Below are 11,945 nucleotides of genomic sequence, written 5' to 3'. Positions count from 1 at the left end.
CTTGGAGGTTTGCCACATAAAATTCTTGTAATTGACATGTTCATATGTTCAATCTTCCTTAAAATAAGACAAATTTTGATCTATGCATGTGAGTAGAATGAATCTCATAGGTTCCATTGCAATTCTATATGTTTGGAGGAGCATTCAGCAGCGTTTCAGTCGACCGATGCCTCAAACCGGTCGACCGAACCAACCAAGCCTTAAAACCATGTTTGTAGAAAGTATTCTATGAGTTTCAGTCGACCGAAACTCACCCTACTTCTATTTCGGTCGACCGAAATAGCCCTTATTTGCGCAACTCTTCAATTTAGTTTCAGCACTGATGGTCCAACTTCGAAAAGTCATAACTTCTTCGCTTCTAATCCAAATGGGGTGATTCTTAAGCCTAAACACAAGGATTTTGAATCAGCTTTCCAATAGTACCTATGCCATTCTCAAATTACAAACACAGTGAGAGATATTCATGTTTTAGGGGAGTAATGTCAGTTTTCACTTCTACCGGGAAAGGGCAATTTGTGGGATTCTTGGCCAATGTTCTTAAAACCTCTTAGAATGTCTTGAAATGATTAGATTAGGTTGTATTCACCTTGTTTGACTTGTTTACAGTCAAGTATCTCTCTTTAATTGTGAATTGACCGTTTTGCCCCTTTGATAACTAATTTTGTCCTTTTTGACATTTGTTCCCGCTTTTGCTCTCTTTAAGTCCCATGATCTCATGAAAGGTCACATTTGTGTCTTAGGAGTGATTCATAATATCAACACACATAGACATGCATCAATGTCACAAAATTTAGAAATAAGTACATGAACATTCATTCTAGCATATATAGACAAATGGATAGAACTAAATGATCAATTGGAAGTAGACTACACAAATCATTGTAGAAACAAGATATATCTATATATATATATAAGATGTCAAGACAATAATTACAACACAAATCCCCATTAATTACAAATATTAAAGTCTAGGAGGCATGCTTAGGGCTATCTCTAGCCCCAAGAGAATGGTTTAGCCACTCATTGATGTTGTCATCCAACCCTCAAGGGCTATCTCCATAATAGTAATGATCCTTTTCTTTTTGGTAGAAACCTTAGATGAGTGGAAGAACTATCCCCAAATGGTGTATCTCTCTCTCTAATCTCTAGCCTCCTCCAAACCTCAATATTATATATCTATTCCAAATAGCCAAAATCCTTATATAGGTAGCTCAAATGTCATACCCAATGGTTAGACCTCGTGCACTAGGGCCTCCAAATGATTGCACCATGAGCACACCTTTTAATTGTCTGGAACTTTATTTTTCTCGCACTTGAGGAAGTTCGATCGATTATAAGGGTGCTTGGATCGATCGAACTATGGTAGGGCCTTTTTGAATAATGACAAAGCTGAGATATTTGTGGGATATTTTGGGCAAAAAGACAAAAGTGGTAGGTGAGGATAAGATCAAAAATGTTAGATTGATTGAAGAAGAAGTTTGATCGATCGAAAAGGGAAATTTTCCTGAAGGCTTGATCCATCATAACATGGTTGGAACGATCACTGTGTGATCGATCAGAGCTTGATTCGATTGATCGAAGAAGGCTTCTTTTCACCACTTTACTTCCACTTTGCTCATTTCTTCCACTAAGCTTGAGATTGCTTCTTTTATGCTCTAATTCAGCTGAATTGACTTATTTTAGGGATAAGTGCCTCAAAATGGACATAACATGAAATTAGACTAAAATGGAAAAATAAGATAGAATAAGATCCTAGAACATTTAAGCTTAAGGGATTTAAATGTGTACTTTTCGGCGCTTATCAACTGCCACATGATTTCGTAAACCCAAAATCAATCAAATTGGCTTCTTCAATCAAATTGGTTCCTAAGGACAGCATCTAAGTTGTAATTGACACATTAATAGATTTGGTTAAAATCAATAAACAACCACTCAAAATATGAACATATATATACATAACTTTATTTTTTTTTCTCTGCTACGATCCGTTTTCAACGTAAAAGATTTAACTTAATCTGTAATTAACTCCTTAAAGCTGTTCTACAGATGGATCGAACGCGAAATTAACGGAAATAAGTATAACGAAAACTTGCCTTTAGAGTTTCGGGTCGAAACTCTATGCCTTTCTTCTCTGATTTTCCCTTGACGCTGGCAGTTTTCGAGCTACCATCAATGCCACTGCTAGTCATAGTTCACATCCATAAATCACCTCCTACCGTTACCCCTTGGTCCGACATCACCACCCTTCTCTTTCTTCCCTTTTTTTCTTCCTCTTTCTCTCTGTTCCTCTCTGGTTTTTCTCTCTGTTCTTTTCTTTGTTTGTGTATAGTTTCTCCAGCCACTCTCACAGCCCCCTAAACATATCATATATATATATATATATATATATATATACTAGGAAAAGACACGTGCGATGCACGTGGTGAATGTTTTGTAACTTACATAATTTTTGTTTTCATATATATATATTTTTTAAATTGTTGATTTGAAGCTTGTAACAATAAACCTTAAAAAAAATTGCAATTTTTTTTAACTCTTTTTATATTAATTAATAAATATTTTTTTAAATTAATAAATTAATACTGAAATATTTTGAAATTGGTGATAGAGTTTGAGTTTTGTAAAGTAATAAATTCTTTTAGGTTTTTATATTAATACTGAAATATATATATTTTATTTTTTATTAATTAATAATTTTTTTATTTTAATATTGAAATATTTGAGTTTTCAAAGTAATAAATTCTTTTAGGTAATTTGTAATTTGAATTTTATTAGGTAATATTTAAAAATTATATATATATAATAGTATAGATTTGAATTTTATTAAGTAATTTAAAATTTAGTATAATTTTAAATTTACAATAGAAATTCAATTATATTAATTTTTAATTAAATTTTAAAATAGAAATTCAATTATACTAATCATACTTTAGATTGAAATTGATATAAAAATTTATTATATGGAGTTTGTGGTTTGATAAGCACTGAAAAGTGTGCATTTAAACCCCTTAAGCTTGAACATTCTAGGACCTTATTCTATCTTATTTTTCCATTTTAGTCTAATTTCATGTTATTTCCCTTTTCAGGCACTTATTCCCAAAATTAGTCAATTCAGCTGAATTAGAGCATAAAAGATGTAATCTCAAGCTTAGTGGAAGAAAGAAGCAAAGTGGAAACAAAGTGGTGAAAAGTAGCAATCTTCGATTGATCAGATCACGCTCAAATCGATCTCATAGTGATTCGATCTAACCATGCCAAGATGGATCAAGCCTCTTGTCCTTATCTTCAAGAAATTTCCATCTTCGATCGATCCAACATTACTTCGATCGATCGGACATCTTTGATCTTATCCCCACCTACCACTTTGTCATTTTCCCAAAATATCCCGAAAATATCTTGATTTGTCATTATTCCAAAAAGGTGACGCCATAGTTCGATCGATCTGGACACCCTTGTGATCGATCGAACCTCCTATTAAAAGGTGTGCTCGTGGTGCAATCATTTGAAAGTCCTAGTGCACGATGTCTGACCATTGGGTGTGACACTTGAGCTACCTATATAAGGATTTTAGGCCATTTTAAACATATACAATCTTGGAGAGAAAGGAACCATATAGAGAAGAGAGGTTGGAGGAGTCTAGAGATTAAAGAGACATATACCATTTGGAGTTCTTCCACTCATCTAGGGTTTTCATCAAGGAGAAGAAGATCATATCTACCATGGAGATAACCCTTGAGGGTTGGATGACTACATCAATGAGTGGCTAAACCATTCTCTTGGGGCTAAAGAAAGCCCTAAACATGCCTCCTAAACTTTGATGTTTTGTAATTTGAGGGGATTTGTGTTGTAATTCTTGTCTTGACATTTGATTTATATATGAATCTTGTTTCTACAATGATTTGTGTAGTTTAATACTTCTAATTGATAATTTCATTCTATTCAAATGTCTATGTATGCTATAATAGATGTTCGTGTGTTTATCTCTAGGTTTTGTGATATTGATGCTAAGAATCTAGTTATTGTCAAGGTATGGTGCTTAAATGGAATACTCTTGTGGTTTGTTTGTTGGTTCATACTTATTTCTTGATGGATTGTTCATCTTCCTTAGTTTAATTAGTTTAATTTTCATATCTCTAGTTTAGATGTAGTGTAGTTGCCTTACTTTCTTAGATGGGAGGACAATCAATTCTTGTTGTTTGATATTCCATACTTATGAATGCAAGTAGTATTATTTCTCTAATTTGATGATGTGTATTGATTGTGGACTTAAAGGAATGAATAATGGTTTAACTTGATATGTTGTGCTATTCACTAGATTGGCTAAACAATATATACTTATTTAGTCATCGATGCTTATTGATTCAATTAATGACACACACTAGTATTGCAACATATAATCCCCTTCATCCATTACACATTGAATATCTAGGAAGGTGATGTTTAATGGTGACCTCTAAGTCCCAATATCCCTCTCTTATATTCTCTACATTTCATTCTACTTCAATTGTTTTACCTTGTTTCCATTTTGTTGACATTGTAGTTTAATTAACCAACAAAACATCTTTGATCACTTGACCTACTAATCTAACATTGATCCCCAAGCTAAATACACCCCATTTCCCTTGGGACGATCCTTACTCACCCTAGCTATTGTTATAGTTAGAAGTGGTAGTGGCAATCTCTAATTTTAAACTTGGCCACACTACACTCAATTTTGTGCTTTGCGTTTTGCGTGCACCAAGTTTTAGCGCCATTGCCGGGGATTTGGCACCGTCGTATTTTTTGAAATCAATTAGGAATTAGTACTCTTTTGATCTTGTCTTTATTTTTATTTTATTTGGTTACTTATTGTGTTTGTTCTTGATTGGCTAAGTGCATTGAGCCAAGAGGGTGAAGCAAAGGGAAATTCAAAGGCAAGAAGCAAGCTAAGCTAAGCAAAAATGCAAAAAGCTAAAATCTAAAAAAATTACGAAGCAAAGCAAAGAAAAAAATTTGAAAAACAAATTGAAATTGCTTAAGGACCCTTTGTGAGCTTTTCTAAACTCTTTCTCTAGTTAAATCGTGAGCCCGCGTGGAGTCAAGTCTTTATTTTCTTAGATAGATCGTGAGCCCGCATGGAGGCAATTTAATTTTTCTTGCATATTGTTTAAAGCATGGGAGTATGGGATAAATCTTTGTGGAGGTTTGTTGATTGATTTGTTGCGAAAGCGAAGTGTTTGCTTGTTGTTTGTTTGTTTGCTTTGATAGTGCATGCATGGTTGTAGATCATTAAATCCAACTCTTGCCCCACTTAATTTTCATCTTGAATCAGTTGGTTGCAATCCTAGGGGAAGGGGTAAGTCTAATGACTCCATTTCATCAATGGAGGAACACAATGAGGACTATGTGGAGGACCTTGGTCACATAAACCAACAAGGTATCCTTTACCCTAATGTGCATCATGACGACATTCAAATACCATTAGGCATGCCAAGACCTTTCATTCCACCACAACAACAAAGCCATGTTCCATTGGGAATGCCTCGGCCAATTTTTGCTCCACAACCTCCCATTGCTTAAGTTAATCAAGGTGCTTATGTAGCACCACTGGTTGTGAATCATCCTCTTGCTTTACGTGATTATTATGTGCCAAATGAATATAATGCATCTACATGCATTCAATTGCCCTCATTTAGAACACATCACTATGAAATTAAATCACAAACTATTTAAATGCTTCCAAACTATCATGACTTCCAAGTGAAGAACCCTACAAGCATTTGGATGAGTTTCTTGAAGTATGTTCCACCGTGAAATATACGGATATGTCGGAAAAGGTTTTGAGGTTAAAACTCTTCCCTTTCACCCTTAAAGATAAGGCAAAATATTGGTTCAACAATCTTAGGCCTTTTTTCTATAACTTCTTGGGCAGAAATGCAACAAGAGTTCTTGAAAAAGTACTATCCGATTTCAAAGACCAATGTAATGAGAACCTCAATTTGAGAATTTTCTCAAGGGGATGGGGAATTGTTTCACGAGGCATGGGAGCGCCTTAATGACTTGCTTAGGAAATGTCCACATCACGACATTCCAAAATGATAATTAGTGCAATTTTTCTTTGAAAGTTTGTCGGATAATTTTAAAGGAATGGTAGATGTTTCCATAGGTGGTTCATATCTTGATAGGCATGAGGATGATGTATGGCATCTTTATGAGAGAATGAACGAGAATTCAATGCATCGATCCTTGTCTTCCAAAAATGGTAGAAATCTAAGTGGAAGGAAGAATGTTGTCCTATATCAAGTTGACAATTCCAATGACATAGCTGCCGAAGTCAAGTCTTTATCTCAAAGGTTTGATCAATTTTTGATCAATCACAATTCGGTGAATCAAGTGTCTTCCTCCCCTAATCATTTTCATCACAATTCCAATCAAGTGTCTTCCTCCCCTAATCATTCTCACCATAATTCCAATGAATCTTGCATGACTTGTTTTAGTGTTTTACATTCTACTTCCAATTGTCCCCACAGACATGTCCAAAGTGAGAAGCATGAACAAGTGAATGCCGCATTTGTCAACCAAAAGAATAATCCCTATGGCACACATTACAATCCCAGGTGGAGGAAACATCCAAACTTTTCTTGGAAAAGCCAAGGAGAAGGCTCAAACCCTCCCCAAAGTGGTTTTCAAGGCAAGTATGTTCCGCCCCCAATGCAAAGCCAAGGTTCCCAAGGTTATAGGTTATCTTTTCAATCATCACATGGAAACTAATTTTCTAACTCTCATTTTCCTAATCAATCATCTTATTCTGAAGGAAATTCTAAGAGTCCCACTTTTGAGGAAAAAGTGTTGACTGCTTTGGGTACACTGGAGGCAAACACCCAATTACTTCATTTCCATTCTCAATCCATTGCGAAGCTAGAAACCCAAGTTGCGCAAATAGCAAGTACATTGAACGCTAGTGAAGAAGGAAAAATGCCTTTGAATCCACCTCCCAAGCAACAATTTGTTTGTTTTTTTTTTTTTTTTTTTTTTTGTTCATAATTGAAAGCAACAATTTGTTGTCGAGACCAATTCCTCATCAGAAAATCCCACAATTGAGCATGTCAATGCGGTGACAACCTTGAGAAGTGGAAGAATTGTTGACAATCAAGTTGGAGTTCACAATGAAGAGAATGAACCGGTGCAACCAAAAGTTGACACCCGTCCTATCTCACATCCTATTCCTCCTTCATTGCATGTGCATAACCCTTTTGTTGAAAAAGTTTTGAAAGACGATTTGAAAAACTCTTGTGTTGAAAGTGATTCCAAAAAGGATTTTGAAAAATATTTTGAGCCTAAAGCTCCATTTTCGGATGCCTTCAAAGGATCTATTTCTCTTGAAAAGCAAAAGACCAAGGCCAATGAACGGAGGGTGCCGTTTTGTTCTTTTTATACTTTTCCGTTGAGACTTCGAATCAGGCGACTCTTGAGTTCAACTTCATTCATTTTTAGTTGTCCTTCCAATGGTATGCCCGGTAGCATCCATTTCAGTTTGAAATGACTATTTTACCCTTGGTTCACTTCTTTTCAGGTTATGCATTCTTGCTTCATTTGCTTAGCTCATTTGAGTTCCGTGGCTTCATGGGGAGTCATTTTGGTGCCTTAGGGATGATGTACATCTCTAGTGGCCATCTTGTTTCTTTCGGTTTCGCATTTCGGATCCGTTATCGGGTCATTCTTTTGGTTCATCACTGACACACCGGATTGAAAAACTTGGGTCATCACAATAGCTAATGCATTGAATGCGAGAGAAATTGGTAAATTGCCTAGCCAACCCAAAAGGAACCCAAAAGCCTAATACCTTATGGAAGCAAACTTTACATCAGAGTGCCCCTACCAAGAGCAAGTGCAAGCAATTACCACTTTGAGAAGTGGTAGGCAAGTTGACATTAGGGTTGAATAACCAAATGAAGATAGTGAATCGGTGCAATCAAAAGTTGACACATGTCCCATTTCCAATCCTACTCCTCCTTCCTTAGAGGAAAGTGTCACCATCAAGAATTCTCAACCTTCTTCATCATCCCCTCAAGTTGCAAGGTCTTATGAGCCAAAAGCTCAATTTCCTTATGCTTTAAAATAGACTTTGACTTTTGGGAGGCAAGAATGAAAAATCCATGACATGATGGAAGTCGTCAAACAATTAATATAAATCTCCCTCTCTTGGATGCAATTAAGCAAATTCCGCCTTATGCAAAAAAATTGAAATATCTTTGTACGCAAAAGAGGAAGAGCAAGGGACAAGACCCTAAAAAAGTGTTCCTAATGGAGCAAGTGAGCTCCATCATTCAACATAACACTCCACCTAAGTTCAAAGATCCCGGTGCTCCGACCATCTCATATGTCATTGGAAACCATGAAGTTCGTAGAGCTCTTCTTAACTTAAGAGCGAGTGTTAATTTAATTCCTTACTCCATGTATGTCCAACTAGGTTTGAATGAGTTGAAGCCAACCTCTGTGGTGTTTCAATTAGCCGACAGATCCATCAAAACTCATAGGGGCATGGTTAGGGACATTCTCATCAAGGGTTAACAAATTCTATTTCCTGGTCGATTTTGTGGTTCTTGATACTGAACCGGTAGCTAATCCTACCAATCACATCCTAATCATCTTGGGAAGGCCATTTCTTGCCACTGCAAATGCAACTATCAATTGTAGATCTGGGGTTATGGACCTTTCTTTTGGTAACATGATGGTTTAGCTTAATGTATTCAATGCAAGTCGACATCCCATAGATGAAGGCGAGTGTTGTCTCATAGATGTCTTGGATGAGATTGTGGCGGAATCCATTCCTTCCATGGTTATAAAAAAAACCAACCGAGGATAATCTTTCATCTCTTCTATCCGAGGATCCTCTTACATCTTGTCAGTTTGAAATGTATGAAAGTTGTGGGTTTGATAATGAAAGATCAATGAGCGAGGTTAATGACTTAATGGAATCCGTTGCAAGTTTGGATTTTCCACCTCGGAAAGCTCCAAAAGAACCTCCTCCTCCACTCTCTAGCACTCTACCGGTCCCATATTTAGTCTCTCCACCCACTCTTGAGCTTAAAACTCTCCCTCCGATCTTAAGTACGCCTTTCTAAGCCCAAAAGAGACTCTTTCGGTCATCATTTCTTCAAATCTTGAAAAGGATCAAGAGAATTCTCTTTTGAATATGCTTTAAAGAAAATAAGGAAGCTATTGGATGGAGTGTGGCGGATCTAAAGGGAATTGACCCTTCCATTTGCATGTATCGCATTCTTATGGAAAAAAATGCAAAACCTTTTAGAGATGCCCAAAGGAGATTAAATCCAAACATGAAAGAAGTGGTTAAGAAAGAAGTTGTTAAGCTCTTAGATGTCGGCATCATTTATCCAATCTCTGATAGCAAATGAGTGAGTCCAACTCAAGTAGTTCCAAAGAAAACGAGGATTACCGTGGTTAAAAATTCAAGAGATGAGGCGATTTCTAAGAGTATTGCCAATTCATGGCGTGTATACATTGATTACCGCAAATTAAATGCCGCTACTAGAAAAGATCACTTCCTGTTGCCATTTATTGATCAAATTCTAGAGAGATTGGCTAGGCAACAATATTATTGCTTTCTTGATGGATATTCGGGTTACAATCAAGTAGCCCTAGACCCTTTAGACCAAGAGAAAACCACCTTTACTTGTCCTTTTGGCACATTTGCTTATGGACAGATGCCATTTGGTTTGTGCAATGCTCCCGCAACATTCCAAAGGTGTATGATGTCAATTTTCTCGGACATGGTGGAAGAGTATCTAAAGGTCTTTACGGATGATTTTTCGGTCTTTGGGTCTTCATTTGATGCATGCTTAAAAAATCTAAATTTGGTGCTTAAAAGATGTCGTGAAACAAACCTTGTTCTTAGTTGGGAAAAAAGCCACTTCATGGTTCAAGAAGGTATAGTTTTGGGTCATGTCATCTTGAAAAGGGGAATTGAGGTTGATAAAGCAAAAGTTGAGCTCATTTCTGAATTGCCTCCACCTTCTATGATGCGAAAGGTTTGCTCCTTTTTAGGTTATGCTGGCCTCTATCTCCGTTTCATCAAGGACTTTAGCAAAATTACTAGACCCTTATCCAATATTTTTGCCAAGGAAACTCCATTTATCTTTGATTAAGCATGCCTTAATGCTTTTCATAAATTGCGTGACTTATTATCATCTGCTCCTATTATGCAACCTCCCAGTTGGTTCTTACTATTTGAAATCACGTGTGATGCCTCTGATTATGCCATGGGAGCAGTTTTAGGGCAAAGAGTAGGAAAACTTCCATGCGTCGTATACTATGCAAGCAAAACCCTCTCGAGAGCTCAATTGAATTACTCCACTACCAAGAAGGAATTACTTGTTGTAATGTATGCCCTTGATAAATTCTGATCTTATCTCTTGGGGTTAAAAGTCATTGTCTATTCTGATCATGCTGTTTTGAGGCACCTTTTGACTAAGAAGGAAACAAACCATCGTTTGATAAGTTGGATTTTGCTTCTTCAAGAATTTGATTTTGAAATCAAAGATAAGAAAGACACCGAAAATGTGGTTGCCGATCATCTTTCAAGGTTAGTAGTTGAATCTTTCCCAAGCCCACCAATTCTTGTTTCATTTCCGGATGAACAACTCTTCCAAGTTTCTAATGGACAAATGCCTCGGTTTGCCGACATTATGAATTTTCTTGAAATTGGCAAACTTCTGATGAGCGCTGAAAAGTGCGTATTTAAACCCCTTAAGCTTAGGCATTCTAGTACCTTTATCTATCTTACTTTACCGTTTTAGATTGATTTCGTATTATTTCCATTTTCAGGCACTTATCCCGAAAATAAGCTAACTCAGCCAAATAGGAGCAGAAATGAAGCAATTCTGGGATGAATCAAAGAAAGGAGCCAAGTGAAAGCAAAAGGAAGAAAAAGGTGGAAATTAACATCTTCGATCGATCTCAGATCAAAGTTCAATCGATCCAACATGATCGATCTCAGCACTTCAAGATGGATCAGAGTCATGATGACATTTTCAGAGATCTCAAAAGTTCGATCGATCGAACATCATTCTTCGATCGATCGAGCTACCTTGTCCTTATCCAAATGATTGATCTTATCTAGTTGTACCACCCTACCAACCACTTTTGTCCTTTTCCCAAAAATATCTTCAAAATATCTCAGATTTGTTTATATCCAAAAAGCACCGCCATTGAGGATCGATCCAACTTCAGTTCGATAGATCTCAGCCATGTTTGATCGATCCAAGTCCAAGGTTCGATCGATTGAACTTCCTCCAGTGCGAAAAAGTTAAATTTTCAGCTTACAAAAAGTTGTCCTTTATCCAATCATTGGGGAATATTTGCTGTACGATCCCAGCTTATTTTGGGTGTCATTTGACCTACCTATATAAGGATAAGGATTACTTTTTACATCATAACACATCATATTATATCATACCTTGTAAGAACTCTTGGAGAAAAAGCTTAGAGGAGGAGGAGGCTAGAGACACCATTGGAGACTCTTCATCAACCAAGGAGCAAATCTCTACCATGGAGTTAGCCCTTGAGGGTTGGAGAAGCACTACCATGAGTGGCTAGATATCCTCTTAGGGCTAGAGTTTGCCCCAAGTATGCTTCCTACATCTTGATTTTGTGTATTATTGAGAGATTAGTGTTGTAATACATGTTTTGACACTTTTATATATATAGATCTTGTTTATTCAATGATTTATGTGGTTTAATGCTTCCAATTGATCATTTCATTCTATCCATATGTCTATGTATGCTAGAATAGATGTTCATATGTTTGTCTCTATTTCTTGTGTTATTGATGCATGTCTATGTGTATTAATGCCATAGATCTAGAGATTGTCAAAACATTGTGCTTAATGGAATGCTCTTGTAATTTTCTTGATGATTCATGTTCATTTCTTGATGGATTGTGCCTC

The sequence above is a fragment of the Cornus florida genome, unplaced genomic scaffold (assembly GCF_030987335.1).
Source record: "Cornus florida cultivar Cherokee Brave unplaced genomic scaffold, ASM3098733v1 CherokeeBrave_3.0.0_Hap2_Chr07, whole genome shotgun sequence".
In the NCBI taxonomy this organism is placed as follows: domain Eukaryota; kingdom Viridiplantae; phylum Streptophyta; class Magnoliopsida; order Cornales; family Cornaceae; genus Cornus; species Cornus florida.
Note: the sequence above shows the minus strand (reverse complement) of the source record.